Source organism: Coptis chinensis, chromosome 3 (assembly GCF_015680905.1).
Source record: "Coptis chinensis isolate HL-2020 chromosome 3, ASM1568090v1, whole genome shotgun sequence".
NCBI lineage: Eukaryota > Viridiplantae > Streptophyta > Magnoliopsida > Ranunculales > Ranunculaceae > Coptis > Coptis chinensis.
In genome coordinates this window covers 52,919,444-52,940,093 of record NC_141458.1, presented here as the reverse complement: position 1 = coordinate 52,940,093, position 20,650 = coordinate 52,919,444, and the positions used below count along the sequence as shown (strand labels likewise).

The 20,650-nt window shown below is 34.6% G+C and overlaps 1 long non-coding RNA gene across 2 annotated transcripts; it reads left to right on the top strand.

Annotated features, from left to right (window-relative positions):
• Positions 1-3,594: 3,594 nt before the first annotated feature.
• LOC147509992 (uncharacterized) lies at positions 3,595-8,960 on the top strand. 2 transcript variants are annotated; one of them, XR_015216695.1, is made up of 4 exons: positions 3,595-3,893; positions 4,009-4,046; positions 6,294-6,615; positions 8,823-8,960. It is a non-coding gene; the product is annotated as an uncharacterized LOC147509992 (long non-coding RNA). The 2 variants fall into 2 exon arrangements; XR_015216694.1 differs by lacking the exon at positions 8,823-8,960 and adding an exon at positions 7,376-7,658 and having other exon boundaries at positions 3,597-3,893.
• Positions 8,961-20,650: the final 11,690 nt, after the last annotated feature.

Below are 20,650 nucleotides of genomic sequence, written 5' to 3'. Positions count from 1 at the left end.
CATAGAGAACTAATCAAACTTCTTGTTCAGCGTTTCAAGTCCTGTTGACAGGTTTGCCATAATTGATATCATCGCTTGTTATAGGTCTTCACGAACTTGGTTACCAAATTACTTCGGCACCCCCTCCACTCTAGCTATGTCCTCGTTGCTAGTACTCCATTGTTGATATCTTACTGCATGGCATCTGTCTTCTAGGGTGGGTAGAACTTGTTTATAAAAAAATTTCTCAACTTCTCCCAGTTGTCTATTGAATTGATCAATTGTGCAGTTAACCATTCAGATGTTTTACCTTCGAGTGAGAGTGGAAAAAGAATTAACTTGATACTATCATCCCTAATATTCTGGTTCTTGAAAGTCCTCAAAATTGATAGAAATTTGTTCATGTGAACATACAGCTGAACATTGTCTGAAATATTAAACTTTGGAAGCATATAGATTACTGATGCTCTAAGTTCAAACTGGTTAGATTTTCTCTCTGGAAAAACAATACTGCTGGGCGGGTCTCTAATGATTGGCGAATAGAAATCGCTCAGCTTCTTCCTCTGTTGCACGGGTGGGATAACTTCACCATTGTTCGGATCCACAACACCTCTATCATTGCGTGCGGCCATTGTATCAATCTCGTCTAGTATTCTTGTGAGTCGATTGTTGAACCTTGTCCACTGTTGTGTTCTTATTAGACGACGATTGGGACGATGGGGGCATACACTAGAAAATGTTATGCGAAAATGACAAAAAACTATCCTACTATGCTTGAATGCAATTAAACTAATATGCAACTATTCTAAATTATACTAAAATGCAATTATACTAATTTTTTGGATTTTTTGGATTATTTATTTTTTAAAATATAACTACTTTCCTTCAACTAGGTTAGGCTTTGCAGCTAGTATCTAGCCCGTTGTCTAAAGTTGTCTCTTTTAGGGCTACGGTGAATCACAAGGATTGCTTAAATACCACTTCCCACTTCCCACAGACGATAGTCCGTTTGTCAAGATGCAGAAAAGAAACAATAGAGTTTGATGTTTCACTGTGTTGGCTTGCAACTTCAATTGTTGAAAAGGTTCTAAATGCAATTATATTAGAAAGCAATAAAACTAAACTACAATGCAACTATACTAAGAATGAAATAAAAAGAATGAGGATTCAACTAACCTGGATGGTAGATTTTGTCTTCGAGATGTCCTTCAAGCTTCTCTCTTTCTAAAAAAGATGGATGATGCGGCTAAAATTAACTCAAGATCAAAAGTTCTAATCTTGGAAGAAAACGTTAAACATAAACAACTTAAAATGGTAGCGGCGCCATTTGACATGCTCTCATTTTGTGTGTATGAGATGGTATATGGATGATGTAGATGGATGATGGATGATGGTCATTGAACAAAACAAAAGCGTATCAAAACCTAATTATCCCTCAATGAGTAAAGGATTTTAAGTGTTATTATACGAAAGACAGGACTGGAAAGGGGGGTTGAGGGATTAAAAACTATGATTGTAGAGATTGAAAATTCTAATGTTAAACTAAACTAAATTAACTAAACTATTGAGAATTTATAGGAGAGGGAATTCAAGAGATTAGAATTTACCAATACTTTTGATCTGCAACCTTCTGCTTCATGGTTGTTCTCACAAGTAGACTATAATTAGGCAATCGAGCGAGTGTCGATGCCCTCTTGGATGAAACATCATTAACGAATAACTTTACTTAAGGTTGTTCCTATGTTTATGCTATTAATATCATCTTTCCTTTTATGTAAGCTCAGGCAGCCATTCAATGTATTACCGAGAGCAACAATAAGGAGTACTTCCTAATAGGGCGGTCATTCAATGAATCACCACTTAAGCCAAACACAAAGAATACTTCCCTAGGAAGCCACTCCTTGAGCTACCCCTTCTAGGGCAACACAAAGAATACTTTCCTAACTCTAAAGAACTACACTACTAGAAGAAAAGTAAAGAACACTAACATGATATTAATATTGCAAAACAGAAACCCTATTCTATACTTCCATCCCCTGCTGCGGGAAATGGAATTAATAACTAAAAATATAAAGAACTAACTTGATTGGAGAATACCATAAACCAGAAGAATCACCGAAACCTAAGCACTGACTTCATCTTCTCCCTTGAAGGAGGAGATTAGCCTTCCATGAAGAAGGAAGAACATGAAGAATGAGAAGAAGAAGAGTCAAAGAACATAAGACTAGAAAGACTAATTTATTAAGACTTAACTTAGTGAAAACCGAATATTTTATTATTAATCTCTCCACCTCAAGTTCTGGAGACAAGAATATTGGGAATTGGATATTACAACTAGCACTGAGGTGCTCTATTTATAGGGGTTACAATAAGCTCTAAAAGCATCTCAAACCGTAACTTGTTTCCTATTACAAATCAACTTCTTTCTGATTCCAACTTCGTTTCCAAAACAGTAAAAGAGGTAGGCTACAAAGGTCGGTCGGTTCACGATAATGCGGGCCTTACGGGCCTTAGCGTCCCAGGCCTTAAAGAGACTGTGTTTCCTCTTTTGCTACATCTTTCTTTCATTTTTTGTGGGCTTTTGTCCAAGCAACGATTTTTTTTGCCTTGGGCTTCCAAATAGGCTTTAAAATAGGTCCAAGTCGCATTTTTCATAGCTTCAATTCCTTCGCCTCCTCCATGATTGTCCATGAGCTTCCCATGTGATCGTTAATGCTCTAAATTGCTCATTTTTGCCCCTTTAACTCTAATATTCTACAAAACTTTCTTTTTCACTTGTAAAGTCATAAAACATAACTTACAAGCACTATTAGTTTACTAAGTAGGCCAAACAAGAAGTATAATCGAGGGTTAAAATACACTTTTTGAGCAATTATCAATTGTCCTTATCTGAACTGATTGAATGTATTTTGTGGTTTGACATGATTTGTGAACTCTGGAGGTGGTTCGGTTTGTAGATTAGTATTCTATTAAAAATTTGGGTGTTGCCTCCATGGTGCAATTAGTACATTGAAAGCACAAACTTATTCTGGTTGTAGTGATGCGAAACAAACAATTTGGGTGCAAAACTAGGTTTTGGGGCTCGATACGCTTCAAACGATAAGATCATTACTTCACCACATATGGTGCTACCAAGAATCTCACTCGCAAATGAAATGAGGGAGGGGGTGTGAGTAAGGCAGTTAGTCCACTGGAATCTGGTAGTTTTCCACTCTCAATCTTCGTGCTAAGTACACTACAAGAGATGGGTCTCTTCGCTACAAATTTTTTTGTTACGCTTTAAAAATATAGCAAATTGTAGCACTTGCTACACTTAGTAGCGTAGCTAATCTAACTTTGTAGAATCAAATGTTTGGTGCTATTGGCAACGGGTTGAGGGTTGGCAAATTATATTTTGCATTTTCATAAAAGAAAATTTTATTTTTTAATTTCATTGATACAACATCTGCTACACTTTTAAGTGTAGCAAGTGATTTATTGTTTCTACCTCGCTTTCAAGCGTTGTTAATACTCCAAATATTTGGAAGATGTTTTTTTTTAAGGGACTATCTCTACCCACGCTTTAGGTATGTGTTGCCGATGTTATCTGCCAAATTGGGAAAAAACAGCTGGCACCCTTTAAACTGTTGCGGATGCTATTTACAATCAACATCTATTTGTCGTGCCTCGTTTTGGTTATTTAGCGTTGAAAATTTCAGTATTGGCGCTCAACATTTCACTCCCAAAATTTCAAAAAATTAAAGAAACAGAGAAAAACAAAGAAAAAGAATACAGAAACCCACGTTTCACTCTTTCATTTTCTATAGCTCTAACTCCTCACTCTTCGTTCTCGACCACCGCATCGATATTCCTCCACCACTGGATCTGCACTCATCTCCACCACTACATCCAGGTCTCCACCATGGCACCACCAGGTAATGAAATCCATAAATCTCTACTCATCTCTTTCTTTTCAGAATTCCAACTCTTCACTCTTTTATATTTTTTGGGTTTTGGATTTTTCTTATTTTCATATGATTGAGCTTTCAGGTTATTCAAACGACTAACGCTTGAAGTTTTCAACTCAGGTAATTTTCAAAATCTTTCAAGGTGGTTCATTTATCCATTCAATGCATTTGTTTTTATTATTATTGAAATTTCTGATGAGATTGTTAAACCTTTGAGGTAGAATAATGAACAGCTGGGTTGTTTGATATGATGATAATTTTCAGGATGTGAGTTGATTGAATTTTTTGTTTAATGTGTCCAATGTTAGTGCTTTTATTGGTATTGTTTACTTAGAATGAGCAGTTGGCTTCATTTGGGTAAGGGGAAGAACAAAAAGAATATTTTGTTTAACACTGGTGATAATGAAGAAGTTGTGCAAGGGGAAGAACAAAAAAAGAATAGTTGGTTAGGTTTTAGTTTAATTTTTTTTAATTAGCGAGAGGAAGAAAAAATCAGGTTAAGTTGGGTATGTTCATTGTGTTTAAGTTTAGGTACCAGGCTTTAGCACTGGTATCCCTCCCCCCCCCCACTTTTAACACTGATAATGAAAATTGTGATAGTTGGTTAGGTTTTATTTAATTTTTTTTTAATTAGCGAGGAGGAAAAAAAAAATTATTATTATTATTTTCCTTTATTAGTGATTTTTATTATTATTATTTTCCGCCTTTAGTGATTTTTGGTAGGCAAACAAAGTTCTAAATTACTGTGAGAATGTGCTCCTATTACCTTTTTGTCTTGAAAATTCCAGACATTTAAGCTTGTCCTCAATATCAATGAATTGTATTATTTTTTTTCCTGATTTTCTCTCATTGATTGGTAAAATGTGTCTCACATTTAATAGGATCACTTCATTGAAACCATTAGAGTTTGGAGCAAATTTTGTAGAGTAGTAAATAAACCATTTTCTTGTTCCGGCTGTGAAAGGAAAGTATAGCTCTAAAATGATTCAAAATGTTCTAAAAAATAGTTATTACCAATATGTCCGGTTGTATACCATTTGAACTGGAAAATATCTATGACTTGTATGGTGGTTTCCGACCTCTTCTCTTTTTGTTGATTTGGTATGGCTTTTAAGGACACTTCTTTTTTGCATTCTTGTACTCATCATAACTTAGCAAGGCTGATTTTGAGCATTGGATCATGCCTAGGAAGCACGGATACGGATACGCGACACGGATACGACACGACACGGATACGCGGACACGACATTTTTCAAAAATATAGGATACGGATACGTCATGGATACGTTTGAATTATATATATATATATATATTATATATATATATATATATATATATATTTCACCAAATTCAAATTAAAATGGCAATTCTACTTCATAAAATGACCAATTCAAACACATTAAGCAGCAACTTTGTATAAGTGTATAACACTGCAAGCAAATGCCAACAAAAAAGTTCAAAACAATACAATGGATTTGTCAATCAAGTTGTCAAACTTCAACTAAGTCATTTTCTACATCTTAATTCACTTCATCTTTATTCTCTTGCATCTCTTCTTATCTTGGATTTTATTTCACTTTTTTTTTTTTGAAGTTCCAAAAAAAATTTGTGAGATTACTATTCCCGCGTATCCGCCACGTATCCCCCGCGTATCCCCCACGTATCGGAAAATAAAAAAATTAATTAAAAAATCAGATACTCCAAATTGCGTATCCAACACGTATCCGAGGCGTATCCGGGAGTATCCGTGTCGGATACGTATCGGACACGGATACTTCACCCATATAGAAGTATCCGTGCTTCATAGGATCACGCTAAAAACAACCTCACCTATTGTATATCATGTTTGATACTATTTTTATTTTCCTTTCAATCTTTTGTTTTATGCCATGAATTTAATTTTGGAACCTTGTGCTAATTTGTTTGTATTTCAACTTGGAATATGATGTTACCACTTATTTTACTGTTTTGAAGGATACAATGTGTTAGATTTAACTATTGTCCATGTGATGCAAACTTACATAGAAATGCCTTACTTTTTTGTTGTTTTTTCTTTTTTCCTTGGATGCCATAGTGTCTAGTTGTCAAGTCATGTTTTAGATATGGAGGTAAGATCCACATTACAATCTTTGCCTATCGTACATGTGTGGATATTGACTTAGAAAACTATAACATTAACTGAATTGGTATTCCAATAACATATACTACAATGGCTCCTAATTTTTTTTTTATTAAGTATGCATGTCGACTTAGCTTATCACACTTACTAATTTGGTGTTCTTATAGCATTTGTTGATGTGGCCATTTAATTTATAATATACACATGTGTGTTGTGATAGTTTATTTGAACATACGTTTTTTTTTAAGTCATGGGACCAGGTGGATGATCCTTGAGATCTACAAGTGGGCAACCTCAATTGGTGCCAAACTCAGCTGCACAATCAACCAATGTGTCTAATGCCGGTAAGATAATTGTTGTTTGTATTACAAACTATAAAATGAGATCATCATGCTTAGGAGGAGAGCAAAGGCAGCTGAGAGATAGGCACATGAGTTGGAGCAACGTGTTATGGAGCTCACCTCTCACTTACATGATGCTAACTTTAGGGTTGAAGTGTTGTAGAGCTGGAAATCTTCTTCTGAAGAAAAACTAGAATTTCTCATGTCGCAGTTCGCCGATGTTCGTGTGGTATGAATATTCCTTCTGTATATTTTATGGTTTTAGATTTCTCATTTGAAATGTTGGTTATTCCATTGTAGTATTTCTCGCGAGTAAAAGTGGTGTCGTACGAGTGTTAATATACAATTAATGTGTCATACACCTTCAATTTTCCTATGCCTTTGTGTGGGGTCAAAACAGGATACTAGTTTGCATGAATGTTTAGTTAAAACAAGACACGCCATTGTATTGTATTTTATGGGACATGTTTTACTTAGTTGGGTGAACTGAAATAGTAGACCCCTTGAGCATGATATTTATTTATTTTATGATATTTCATTTTTATTTATTTCTATGAGCATGGTATATCTAGGAAAATTACAAAATGAGTCTGCCTAAGAAGTTTAAGGTGTCTCATGTCAGAAATTATTGTCTTGGACGTATAGTCCTTGTAGGTTGAACTTGAAGCTTAAGCTTAGGTTCTCTTTAATTTGTTAGCAGCACATCATATGTCAAAAATAACAATGAATGGATATATAAGTGTTACTTGCAAGTGGCATATGTAGCAGGACCAACTTCTTTGACGACGACCGTAGATATTTTGCTCAAATTATTCTAGGTGTTTATATATTTTGCATTCATCTATCATACTAATGTTTTACTTTAATTAAAAAAATCGTGTATGTAATTTGTCAATGACTAGTTTACTTGGTTATCTTGTATATGGGTGCATTTATGGCTATTTATATCAAGTTATATTTGAGTCTCACCACCTCCTTTCCTATTGCAGAATTTAAATGGGCTAATGTATTAAGTTGTTAACAATGTGATCGAGCTTGGATTTTGGTTCCCTTCAATGAACGAATGCAACAAGTTGGTCGAAATTTTTGGGAGCCAGTCCAATAGCTAGGCTTTAACATTTTGGATAGTGATGGATAAATATCATATGATGATGTATTTTGGATGATACTTTTGTATTTAACTTTGGATAATTTAACTTTGGATAATTAAGTGTATAACTTCTTTTTGTTGAACTTGTAAAAATATTTTGTTGGATTAGAGTTTGTTTGATGGTTTAGTGTTTTGTTTCATATAAATGTTTAGAAATTCAAAAAACAGGAAAAGCATGGAGCAAAAAAAAAATTGGGTTAGATCAATTTTAAAACAAGGCAAAAGTGTACAAGTTTCTGCTACATTATAAAGCGTGGCCAATGAAAAATGAATAATTAGCAACTTTCTCTTTTTGCCACGTTTTGTAGCATTGTTAATGCTTGCTCCAAATATCTTTACAAACCACCTTCTGCAATGCCCAATGTGTTGCCAAAGCTAGATTAAATATGAAACTAAACTAATTTTCTGCTATGCTTTCAAGCGTTGCTAATGTGATACCTTTTGCAACGCTTTGAAAATGTGGCCATTGTTCTCTTTCTACTACGCTTATACTGTTGCTAATGCTTTTTTTTTTTTATATAAATATTTATATATTTTAGAAATGAGAACTCAAAAAATATCATTTGCTATGCTTTTTTGCCTTTGGCAACGCTTTCTCGTGTTGTAAAAAAGTTTGAGTATTGGCAACGCTTGTAGCATGGCCCATTATCTTTTGTCTCGCCACAAGCTGCAACGTCCTGGCAACACCAAAAAAAGCGTAGCAAAAGCTCTTTTGCTACGGTTAGACTATTTTTATCTATGCTTAGAAGCGTTGCTAAAAGCCTCATATCTTGTAATGGTGTTTGTCCTGTGGATGTGACTAGATTGTCTCTGCGTGGTTGATTTAAAATTTTTGTTTAGTCAATGTAGCATTTGAATCACACAACATCTGTTAACTAAAGTGGGGATTATTCCCACTTGTTGTTATGTTATGGCTCGGGTTTAGCCTTAAGCGCGTAAAGTAAATACAATACTGGATCTTAACATAGAGTCATGCAAGCATGCTTTTGTAAACAACCAAGTATCCTCTGACTGGGAGTTGCGAGGAGATGAAGAAATTACCTCCCAAGTGTGCGTACATGTACTTGGGGGTGGAGGTGACGTGGTAGGGTTTGACCGAGTTTTGGGTGTCTCGATACATCAAACCCACCTTTTGACTTTTACGTTATTTCGGTTACAGAATTTCTAAACTAAACTGATAAGAGCCCAAAACTGTAGTTTTAACCCCTTAATAATCATACTGTTAGACCAATTATGTGAATAATAAGTAAGAGTTAATACTGATTACGTGTTTTTATGCATTTCAGGCTTCAAAGTCCATTATGTGCAGAAATGTGCCACTTTAGCGAGATAAAGGAGCAACAGTCAGCAGAACTTCCGAAGACCATATCTTTAGACTCAGATCTCAGAATTGGGCCTACCTTATGTCAAAACGACCAGCTCGGAAAGAGCTTTCCAATGGTCCAAGCCTTGACCCAATCAGAGGAGCAGAAGTGGACGAAAAGTCTGTTGAAGCAAACTGCAGCTGAAGAGGCCTTTTTGGACCGAAAGAATTGGGTTTTGGGCCTGATTCTCTGGCCCAAAACATGGCTCCAAGCCCATGCACGATTTTTGGATCTGGATGTATAAAAACAAAACCTTCATTCTTTGTTAATGGTAGCTAGTTAGACCTAAATTAATATATAGAATTCTAGACCTAGTTTTAATTAATTAATTAAGTTTTAGTTCCATTACAATTCTTGTTTTAGATTAAATTCTTGAATGATTGTTCTTGATTGATTAGATAAATAAAATAGTTATTATTCAATTTCGTTCTTGTCATTTCCTTTCTAGATCTAATTTAAATTCTTGTTCTTATTCCATTCCAGCCATTAAATTAGATTCATTATTGTTAATTAAGTAAATCTCAATTTCTTACATTATGTTTAGTTTAGATTCAATGGGAAATGTTAGTTTGATGACTCAAGGCTAAACCTCCATTAGAGGGGTTGATGAAGCCTTAATGAAAACTTAGTGGTTAGTATAGAATTGGTAGTAGAATCTATTCCACTCTAGAAGGTCGTGTTTCGCCATGAGAATGGGTGGACGACCTCACATGCTAGTTAGTATCCGGTAGGAATGCCATGAACACTAGGGATTAGACTAGAAATTCTTGCCGTGAAAAACGTAAGAATTGAGATCGACAATCTATACTAGGTTATTAAGTTGGATTCGAGGTGGATTTAATTCCCTATTTCTTTATCTAGAGTCAACAATCGTATTTCCGTAGCTTCGAACTTAGATTATCTTTAGTTTATATTTTATCTTGTTATTTATTATATCTAGTTATTTAAAATAACGCGTCTTGTTAGCATAACATTTCGTAAAGCTCTCATTGACTTAGGACTGATTTCTTAGACTTAGAAGACAATCCATGCTAGGGAACTAGGAGTGGAACGAACTTCCTACTCCACTTAGTGCAATTCGCATCGAGAGTAGAAGCTTTGATAAATATCTAGTAAAAGTTTAGTTTTAGTTTACTTACGGAGTGAATTCATCGTTCATTTCGTAGGTAGACTATTCATTTTACTTTTATCATAAACCCATATTTTGGGTTGAAAATGTGGCAAAGCCAATAGCTTTTAAGAATTTGTCTTCGTGGGCTAAATTAACATAAATGTAAAGCAAAAAATAACTACGTTTAAAAAAACTTAACTAAACGTGAATTAACTATTAACTATGTGATTATGAAAATCTAACAAGAAATGTCAAAGATTGAATTTTGTAATTTCCAAGTTGATTCGTAATGCACGAGCATATTGTTACACTACTCACCTCGCGCATTCGAATGTCCCAAGTTAATCAAATATCCAACACTCGGTAAGTTTAAAAACTTCAACCAAAAGACAAAAACTTCCTAATTTAAACCTAAGTTTATATTATCCTAAACCTTATATTTAAGCAAGTTGATATTATCATAATTAATAATGATAAAAGCAAAATATTAAATTTTCTAAAAAACTTAAACTTTATCTAATAATGGCAATAAACTAAGTTGTTTTTATTTTATTTTTCTTATTTCTATTTTTTTTTTATATTTTTTTGAATTTGAAGAACACTAAATATTGGAAATCTATCTTGTTTTAAACCATTAACATTTAGACAAATACGAGTTAAGTAGAGAAGTATACCCTACAAAATTTTCAATCTGAGCCAAGGGTTTGTCCTGGTCCAGCGAGGTGGATGGGCGGGTCACAGGTCAAGCTGGACGGATGCAAGTTGGGCACTGGTGGTCGCGGGTGGTGCTCCAGCCACTTTTGATCGGCTTCCTCTAGTTGCTTCCCAAGGTTGTTCTTAAATCAAATGGAGACCTGAAATTATAAACAAAACGGATCAGTAAGATCCAACAGGAAAGAAACTAAAAAATTAAGAAAAACAAGTTGATAAATTTTAGAAAAAGATAGAGATACTCTCCTTTTGATTCACTCTTCTTCTCATATTAGTATATCCATGATGGTGGCACCATTTGACAAGTTAGAATCATGGTGAGTTGGGGTTTTGAAGTTGTTCATCTTAGATCTAAGTGGGAAGAATGGTGATGGAGAAAACCCCACTTTTTTCTTGATTCCTCTATTGTTTTTGGGTTGGTTTTTTATGTATAATGATGTTGAGAACTAACTATTATTGTTTTGATAATGAAAACATAGAAATAATAATTGTTTTGATATGAAAAATATGAAGAACTTGATATGAAAAAAGTAACTTGGTTAGCAAGTTATACTCATTTGATTGATTCAAATGAGTATAACCAACTTTGGTTAGGTGAATGAATGATATAAAAGATGTTTTGAAGAATTATTGTTATTAAAAACAAGATAACACAACTTGAATGGAAGAAAAACAACAGGATTCAACAAAGCTTCAAGCTTTAAGTAATGAAAATGGAAAACAATTGAATTAAAAGTAAATAAAAACAATTAACTAATTCTTATCTCCTACTCCTACTAGAGTCTAGCTATTAGTTAACTAGCTCCCTTATTTTATGGGAATCTCTACACTTATATATATGTAAAGATGTACACGTTTGCCCTTCTCTACTCTTATCCAACAAGTAACCTAATCTAGAAGCTTCTTGTGCCTTCTTTGAGTGGATAAGGTCAAGCCTTTTGGGCCCAAGCCCAAGTCTTTGGGAATTTGATCCTTTGGTATTTTGAGACTTTTGTGCTTAGTCTTTATCTTGGAAAAGATTGAGTCCTTGGTCCTTGAAGCCTTGGAGTGTTTCCTGAGCTTTTGAGTTTTTGGACCCTTGAGTTGACTTTGACCGTTGACTTTGACTTTGACTTTTTGGCACTTTTTCTCAGTTGTCTCATAAGGTCTCTTTTAGGCTCCTTTTGGTTCTAGATCATGTCATTTGAGGTATTTGGTCCATAATAGGCTTGTATCCTGAAAAAGTGATAAGATCATGAGTTTTGTACATTATTGATTATATAATTTGACATAATTGAAGCATTATAAGATGATAAAAATGCTTATTTTGGGACTGATCAATAGGCAGGGGTTTACGTCAAGGAGATCCTTTATCCCTATACTTTTCTCCCTTGTTGAGGATACACGTAGCAGAAGTATCATAAGGCTACATACCTCAGGCATAATCTCCCCTATGGCTTTCGATGGGAGTTATCCTTCTCTATCTCACTTTTTATTTGCGGATGATATGATATGATTTGCTAAAAGGTCTTTGGCACTTGAAGAATATTCTAGAATCTTATCAATTAGCAGTTGGTCAGCTGATTAATAAAGATAAAAGCAAGCTTTTTCTCGGGATCATGACTGTTACCAAAAAATGAAAGGTGAAGACCTTGTTTGATATGCAAGAAGGAAGTCTGCCTGAAAAATATTTGGGATTTCCCCTATTTAAAGGTAGAGTCACCCAATGTAACATCCAACTTTTGGTGGATAAGATCAAGAAGAGAGCAAGTGGATAGGCTAGACGACTCCTTCTTTCTAAGGTCGAGTGGTTCTAGCACAATCTATCTTGAATAGCATCCCCATGTACAACATGGGAATATACAAGTGGCCTCAACAATCCATCAAAGATGGCGAAGAAGCTATTTGAAACTTCATATGGTCAGGTAACCACACAGTTCGAAAGGGCATTACTTTAAAATGAGCAAAAATATGCAAACCGAAGTCGAAAGGTGGGCTTGGAATCAAATCGCTTAAGAAGTTGAATCTTTCAATTTTTATGAAGTTGGCTTGGCAACTAATCACCATGGGGAATTCATGGTCTAGGTACATGGCCCAGAAATATAAGATGAAAGAGTTTATGACTATTTAGTACCACGTACTTTCATTTTTTTTTCCTAAATGGTACCCGTACTTTTTTTCTTGCCTATTAGTACCTTGAACTTTCAATTTGTTTCAATTTAGTACCTCAGTTGCTTTTCCGTCCAATTTCGCTAACGGATTTACTATTCAAATGGACTATTCTTTTTTCTTTTATTCTTTTTTCTTTTTTTTTTTTTTTTTTTTTTGAAGCAGAATGTTGAAACCTTGCCTTCCTCCGTTCCTTGAAAACTTGGAATTCAAGGACGATACTGGTATTTTTTCAAAGTCAATAATCAGTGGAATTGGTACCCCCGATCACAACGAAAATGACTACCCAAATCTTCACTCTTTCTCCATCTCTAATTCTAGACAGCCTTCACTTCCCCAAGGCTTCAACTAACTCACTGCAATTCAAACAATGGTCTTTCGTGATTGTGAATTCCTTGACTTCATGCTAGAGGATTTGAAGCATCTCCCCAAGCTTCAACTACTGGAAATTCATAATTGTCCATTTCTGGATGAACGCTGCAAAAATAGAGAAGTTGGACCACTATATCCCACATTCCAAAGATCGAACTTAATCAGGAGGATGACTTCATCCTAGAATAACAGATTTATCACTAAGCCAGTGAGTCAGTGACTTGTTCACCTGCAATGAACAATTATGCATTAGTACTAGTAATTAACTTTAAACGACTTGTTTTGTTACTATCGTTGCTCCAAAGGAATCATCTTTTCATTTTTACTGGGTTTGTTTTCTTGTTTTCAAATTGAATGATATTGGTAAATTGATAGCTAGCTCTTCACCAAAGTCTGAGTCCTGACAAGCTCATTGTTGGAGGCATTGTAAACCACATCGATCAAGAAGACGGGTCTTCCTAGTGACAGCCTCACTGCCCCATGAGAAGTTTCCAGTGTCCAATCTGAGAGCCCTCCACTTAACATTGCCTCCCCTGACACGAATTCTTCTCACAGTTTTGTTGCTGGAGAGCTTAGTGTTAGCAGGTTGGCGACCGAGCTCATACTTTCGTTTCTTCCTCCAATTCTTCTTCTTTCCACCAGTTGCATCTCTCTTGTGGATCGAATCATGAGACATCTGAAAATGGTGAAATTTCTGAAACCAAACAAAGTTGTCAAATTAGTGATTTGAATAGTCAATTTCTGAAACCAAACAAAGCTATCAAAATAGCGATTTCTGAAAATGGTCATGAGACATTCTTCAAAAAAAAGAAAAAGAAAAGAATAGTCAATTTAAATAGTAAATCTGTTAGCGAAATTGGACGGAATGAGACGGAAAAGTGACTGAGGTACTAAATTGAAACAAATTGAAAGTTTGAGGTACTAATAGGCAAGAAAAAAGTACGGGAATCATTTAGGAAAAAAAATGAAAGTGCGTGGTACTAAATAGTCATAAACTCTAAAATGAAAATGGGAAGTGGTTGGCCTACTACAAATGTTCTTATATATGGGCTGGTCTTAAATGGGCAATAGAGGAAATGTGATCACACTTGTCATGGCTTATTGGCAAAGGCACAAATCTGAATGTGTGGAGAGATGCTTGGGCAGGTCAACATTCATTATTTGAACTTCTCCCTCATACTAATCAGCGAAACTTCACCGAAAGGTTAGCGAATTGATTGTGGACAACCAATTGAATTTCCCTGCGAAAACGCTACAATTTTTTGCAAATATGGGTGTGGACCTCAACTCCTTATCTCCACCTTGTGCTGATCTAGAGGATTGCAGAATTTGGAATCCCGACAAAGAGGGAAAGTTTACAGTACTCTCAGTTTACGACTGCATAAGGAAAAAAGAGATTACTGTATGGTGGCACTCATTCATCTGGAACTCCTATGTGCACCAAAAAAATCTCTAGCATTGCTTGGAAAAAATTTCAAAAAATTACTCCTATAGATGATAAGGTCATGGGTCAAGGGATTCAAATGGCTTCTCGATGTCTTGGATGCAAAGAAGAGGTAGAAAGCTACGGGAATGGATTCACAGTCTATTTCTACTAGATCTAGATGCTACAAGTGGGATAATCGATCTTAAAGGGATATTGAAAGCCGCTCATCAAGCCAGCCCATTGATTAAGGAACTGTGGACTTCCGTAATACTGAGCATGTTGGTTGTAATATGGAAGATGCAAAATTCTCAAAGGTTTGATGAAACAAAGTTTAATCATGTTTTCATAAGAAAGCAAGTTTGGCAAGGCATACAAACTACTGGAAAGCTATCAACAAGCTTCATGTACAACTCGGTCAAAGAGTTATCCATCCTTCACTCCCTAGAGATCGAATGCAAGCCGAAGCCACTCAGGGAAGTCCAACGAGTTAGATGGTATCACCCAGAACATGGAGTAGTGAAAATCAATTGTGATGGGAGTTCAATTGGAAATCCAGGCTGAGGGGGAACTGGATTATCTTTCAGAGACCATAACTCCTACTTGCTTGGTATCCTTGCCCGAGGACTGGGAATAGTAACCTGTTATGAGGCAGAATGTTATGCTCTAATTCTGGCAGTAGAGACGGCTAGCTATTGCATGAAATTGGAGACGAATTTTGATAGAAACAGACTCACAGTCCGTGGCACATGCTTTAACCAATAGTCACATACCTTGGCGATTGCAAACAAGATGGACCCGATCCACTGTTAAGCTATCTTACTGCAGGATCACCCATGTGTGGAGGGAAGCAAATTTTAGTGCAGACTCGGCAACAAAGCATGGCGCAACTTTAGAGAAATACCACTTTGTATGGAGTGACACAAGACCTTCTTCTGTACCCAAAATTGAGAATCCAGATTAGCTATACTTTAGATTCTCCCAGAGTATGCATAGATCTTTTACATATCTTAGATGTTATGGTGGGAACCCTATCCTGTAATTGAGGGACTTTTATCCTTCATGTAACTTATATTTATATTAATATATCCACAATTTTCCTACAAAAAAAAATTATATTTGTCTAAACAGAGGAAAAACCATTGTCTTTATATCTAGATCAATTACTATTAATGCAAGGTCATCATAATAAAGTTCAATAAATAACATGCATGACATAAAAATAGGATGAGTAAGTACATAAAGTTAAACCAAGCATCAATAGTAAACATGAAAGTAGGGATAAACAACTAGGCTTAGGCTTACATGCTTTCAAATAATAAGGATAAACTCTTGCATGTGACTAAAGTACATGACAATGACTAACTTACCATTCCTTTTATTTTGGGTCAACATGAATGAATGTATACTAAACACGTGATTGTCTATCTAATTAAGGATGTAAACATGGACATAACTACAAAAATAGAAAGAGGCACAAAAGCATGCAATGAACCTGACTCTACTCAAAAAGGAATTTAACATAGTACGCATACTGGTATTAGTAACATGAAAACATGGAGATGTGGTAGACCAGATACCGTTAGTTCATACTTCATACTAGATTGACAAAATAATAAACATGCGAACAAAAGATTGATATGCATATTATGCATGCAAATTACTGCCCAACTATACAGTACACACCATACATAATAAGCATACGAAACCGACATCAGTACACCACTGACTTAGCTTGACTATACCAATAATTCTAGAGGTAGAAAAGTAGCACAACAAGTAGGTACTTGTCTTTCTCCTTTGATGCTAGAATCCAACACAACTTGTACATATCAACACTAGTTTTCCTCATAGGCAGTTGATCAAGCTATTATATTCTCCTTTATTTCTTTCTTTTTTCATAATACAAACTAAACATGTATTTATAGAATATCACTAAAGAAGGACTCTCACGTCTCAAATAATTTGAGTTCAACTAGTCTACCAAGTTTAGGCCTACAACGTATAAGCCCAACAATTTAAACTACTACTACAAGCCCAAAACTAAAATAACACTTCTATATCTTAATATTAAAGCTCCCACAAGGGTATTTTTCGAGCTCTATTAAAATTTCACATCATCTCCTATTAAAACAAAAATTTCTCTCATATTTGAAAACGGAAATCTTTTTTTACAATGGGAATATCTCTCGGGAATCCTTCTCCTATTAAAACAGAATCTCTCTCCCAATTAAAAAAATGGGTTTTTAGAACTTAATTAAAATTTCATTAAAAACAATTTGTTAGAAAATTAAAACAAGTTAGCGACTAAAACGGTAGTCCCAATTTTCTAAAAAAAAATCTAAATGTTTTCAAAAGAACCAGTGCGTATGCACGGGCCTACAAGCTAGTAAGTAAATTAATTAATTAATTGAATTACATTTCCCCCCCCAATTTTTTTTTTTTTTTTGCTCCCGAAATTTCGACATCAAAGAAAAAAATCATATACTAACAATTCCAAAGAAGCAAAACAATAAACTACTATACCTTAATTAAGCAAACCGTATGCCTAGCTTCTAACTCACTCTAACTTAATCAAAGTCATAAGATATACTGGAAAATGGGAGTAGTGCCTAGGACAATTATATTTAAGATTCAACCTCTTAACATGAGGTACACCCAGATTCTCTTAAAAGACATCCTTAACATACGTACACGTCAACCATCAGCACATACTCTCCATGATCACTAAACATATAAACTTTGAATACGCCTCTGCTAGGGTGTTTCCCTTTTGCAGTAGCTACACAATTACAATCTCTTGACCTACAAGGTCATGTTCTACTCAAAACCATTCAAATAAAATATAGATCGTACTAATCAATATATCTCGAAAGATATAAGTACAAACATAAATAGTTAAACACAATAAGACATACTCATCTACGGAAACCATCAAGAGTTCATACTAAACTGAAAAGACGAAAAATAAACCCCGTGATCAAAAGGATATCCTCACATGACAAAAACGTAATGACAAGAGAATTAAACTAAGATATGAAAAAAGTTTGTTTTAACATGCTAAAATACTTCTATCAATCAATATATTATACTCTCTAACATGTTGGTAAAGGAGAGTAATCATTTTCGATCCACTCTTGCCTGCACGTACTTGTAACGAATCTAGGCTAATCAAACTATTAACTAATAAGAGAGTAATAATGATATGAAAATAGTAAATAATAAATACAAAACAGTAGAATTAAATGAGTGAAAGATATTAGAGAAGACTTAATCCACCTAAATGATTCAAACAACCATTTAACCTAATCATTGATTTAGTTTTATTGATCCCTAGTAAACACCAAGTTATCTCTAACCCTGGCTTCACTAGCATGGGAGATTAACACCTCCACAAATCTTTTTGATGGAGTTTCTAATCTCTTGTTCAATTCTCATGACTTTTATATCTAAAATTCATAAGAACCAAACTTGAAGAACTTGATTAAAAACAACAACTAAGATTGAACAATCATAATCCTTACATAGGCTTCATAAAACCCCCTCTATTTGGAGATTTAACCTTGTTTCATCTGATTTATTCTACTAAAATAATAAAGAGAAAACATAATAAAAGAACCTGAAGGTATTTTTATTGAAGGTTTAATGGCGGCTACAAACTAAACTATTCTAACCCTAAACTAAACTACAACTACACTAAACTAATTAGAGACTAAGGGGAGGAAGGAGAAATAAGTTTAGCCTTAGCCTTCTTTATATCGGAGAAGGTTAGGGTTATATTTTCGTGCATGGGCCAAAAAAGGGAACTTTGTGCCTCTAATGTGAGTCCAAAGTCCATTAGGTTAGGTTTAAAGAGGCCACAACTGCTAAAAATTACTTCAGTGCCCTTTATAACTACTTTTGCAGCTCTGATTTGAGCAAAACTAGGTCCATTGGAAAACTTATTCTAAGACGGTCATTTTGACATAAAGTAGGCCTAATTCCGAGGCACAAGTCCAAAGATACACCCATTTGAAGTTATGTTCTTCTTCTACCCGAATTGACTTTGAGTTCCCAGCTTTGACTGGGTTTAAAAAAGGCTTTTCTTCATGATTCTTGGGCTTTAAATATAAAACTTTCTCAGCAATCATCTTGACTCGTTTTCCATGGAAAATGACAACTTTAAGCACATAATCAGCTTCAAGACATGAAGTACACAAAAATATGTAAACATTACTAACTCTTATTTATTATGAACATAATTGGCCTAAATATAATACTTTTCAGGGGTTTAAACTATATTTTTGGGTGCTTATCACAACACCCCCAAACAACATTTTGCTTGCCCTCAAGCAAAGATGAGAAATAAAAACATATAAGTGGCCAAAAATGTGGATTTAACTAATCTCATTTTGCAGAGTGCGATTGCATTGACCATACGCAATAAGGCCTTATACCACTAGGAATTCCCTAGTAGATGAGTTATAGCCTCGTGAGAGTTTTCCAGAGAAGGTACTCACAAAATTCATTTATACTACAACGACTAAGAAATAAAAGTAATTGTCCCCTAATTTTATCTCAGAATCTATACATCTCACTAGCAGTTAAACAAGGATTATCAATCTAACTCATAAATTAATACATATATATTAATCAAATCATCTTAAGAGAAGCAACTATACAATGAGCTATGCTATGAAATGCAATGGCAGGTTCGTTTATAAAACTTTTGGGTAGCGTGCCTAAGTAGGTTCTCACAAGGAATGTGTCAAGACACATAACACTCTGATTTTTCTACTCACTCTAGTGTGTAGTGGGAACTTGTTTACTCACAATCTCAATGACAATCCAAGGAAGCTGAGGTCAATCAAACATATCAACCACTTACTATCACACCAAATTAATCCTAGTTAAGCTAGATGTCATTATTAGGTGATACGGGGCTGAAGTGATGGCTTAAGAAGAAATGGAATGGATATTCAAATAAACATGTCTGAGATAATAGGGTCTTCAAAATATGTAACTAGAGAAAACCTTATTCTTACTTTGCTTCTACACTTAGTTTCCATCCTTACCCCTTTTGTTTTGGCTTTTGACTCATTAAATTATGTTTTTTTTTAGTTTATTTTTTATTTCTATTTTTTATTTTTCTTTTCTTTAGATGGAAACTTTCTTTTCTTTTCTTTTTCTATTTCTTTTTCTTTTGAAGTGATTAACTAATTTTTGTGTACACAAGTTTTTCTCTTCTCTTTTCTTCACTCATCCTATTTCTCAGACTTATCCAGATAATTAGGCTAATTTTATTTTTTATTTTGTTTTATTGCGTAAAGGATTTGTGGGTTATGAAAAGTCTAATGAAATAGCTCAGTGGAGCGACTAGTGGAAAATATACTTAGGTTAGAATTTCTGGCTATATCGATCCAAAGAAGGCCTAAATTCTCACTTAGGATATGGTATGGTGATCAAGCAAGTGGATATGTGATTTCTCTACTCGGATTTTACTTCTCTTTTGTGTCATTACTCAGATATTTCACTCATATGAGGCTTTTTAGGCTAGATGCTCACAGGATATGTATTAAGTACTCTAACCTACGTCTCAGAAAAATACTGCCAAGTACAATTATAGATGCTCATGCAAGATGTTTGTGAAAAGATGCAATGACTATTACCTACATATTAATCTAAGTTTCAAAAATTAAATCCTATAGTACTACATGAGATTTCTAGACTAATATCATCATAGAGAAGGGAACAATATCATTATCACTAAGTGCATAGTATAAACTATATTTATGATTTTAATGCTTTTCTACTTTTTATACGATAATTAATACGTAATATACAGCATAATATGTGCTTAAACATTTTACAACTTGTTTCTATACCACCCCCCCAAACAAAATTATACTTTGTCCCCCAAAGTATGTAATAAAAATAAAGGATAGAGAGTACCATAGAAACGTGCTTGTAAATATGGGCGCCTAAAAAAGAAGGTTAATCTATACT